The sequence below is a fragment of the Arachis ipaensis genome, chromosome B07 (assembly GCF_000816755.2).
Source record: "Arachis ipaensis cultivar K30076 chromosome B07, Araip1.1, whole genome shotgun sequence".
NCBI lineage: Eukaryota > Viridiplantae > Streptophyta > Magnoliopsida > Fabales > Fabaceae > Arachis > Arachis ipaensis.
Genome location: NC_029791.2, coordinates 107,783,562 through 107,785,250, shown reverse-complemented (window position 1 = coordinate 107,785,250; position 1,689 = coordinate 107,783,562).

The following is a 1,689-nucleotide window of genomic DNA, read 5'->3' as shown; positions in this document are numbered from 1 at the left end:
TTATTTCATATATTTTGGTTATTTTCAGGTATAAATCAATTTATTTTTGAATAGTGAAATATTTGGATTTGAATAAATTATCTCTCATGAAGAAAAAGATAAGGAAGGCTATGTGAAGATTCAATATTTAAATTAAAAAAATTCAAGTACAAATTCAAAAGATTTGGAAGATAAGATCTAAAGATGAGATTTGAAGAATATTTAATTTAAAAGATATAATAAATATAATTTGAGAGCAATCATAGAAGTATATTTTATTTAAAAGATATAAACTAGAACGATTTAGTGTCATATCTTAGTAAATCAGTGTAATCTAAAATGATTTATCCATGTGTATTAAAATGTATATAAATCGTCAATACTTCGGATGTATTAAGGAGTGAGGTTGCCTATATAAATCGACTCGAGTTAAAAAAATTTACCAAGAAAGAGCACCATGGGTAAATCAAATCGGGTTAAAATGATTTTGCAGAAGGGAGACTCTATAAATCGACTTGAGTTAGGACATTTTACCAAGAGGGAGAGCCATGGGTAAATCGATCTTGATTCAACCGATTTAGTAGGTGGGGAGACTATATAAGTCAGTTTTATATATCCACAACGATTTAGTGTGAGAGGCGTCTGTAAAACTCAGATTTAGTCAACGATTTATCATTTTATCCTCTCACCTTTCGCTTTCTTAGAGGAAATCCAATTATTTGTATATATAAAAAAGTATTCATGATGATGATAGAGATTATCTATACAGATTAGATGACATTGTTTATGTTATTAGACATATAAATGAAGAGGTTAGGGTATAAAATTTTTATTAATTTTGTATTACAGTAAAAGTAAATTCTTAACTTATTAGTTTTAGAATGATTGTGATGGTGTTGGTGTAGTTATAGATAAGGCTAGATTATATGATATGTAGTATATGTTGTATAAAATTATTATTAAAGTTATAGATAAAGCTACAAGTTGCTATAGAAGTTATCCACTTTAAATGTTACTACTCTTGTAGAAAGGTTACCAACTCGACTTCTGTCCATTTTTCAGAATGACAACGCGAGTCTTCAAAAAAAAAATTATCAACTTTGGTCTTTGTCTTTTATTTTGTGACACAATGTGGTCCTTGTGACTATTTCTCCGTCAATTCTGAATGAAAAATGCTGATGTGTCAGGTTTAAAAATGGACAGGGACCTATTTGTCTCTAAATTTAAATTAATTAAGGGTTTATTTGTCTTTATTTTTTAAACAATATTTTTTTTAAATTATTTTTTATTTATTATATTAATATTCTTTTTTTAATAAATTATTAAATATATGGTATAATAAGTACAAACTAATTAATAAATTATTCAAATTTAAAATATTATTTATTATGAAACTAAATAAATAACTCTCAAATCTAATGTTTAAATATATAAATAATAAACATTAAAATACGGTTAATACATTAATGATAACCCTATAATATTAGAGTTATTAATTTAATGCAAAGTTATCAAATAGAATTATTAATTTAGTTTAAAGAGATAAAAAATTAAATTTGTTATTACACAGATAAATTTTACTATAAATCAAATAATGTGTTCATTAGTTTTCACTTTATTCATTGTGAAAATTATCTAAATCATAATACTTGATTTTGAGTAAAATATATTTAAATTTAATTGAATTTTAATATATGTAAAATTTTAATC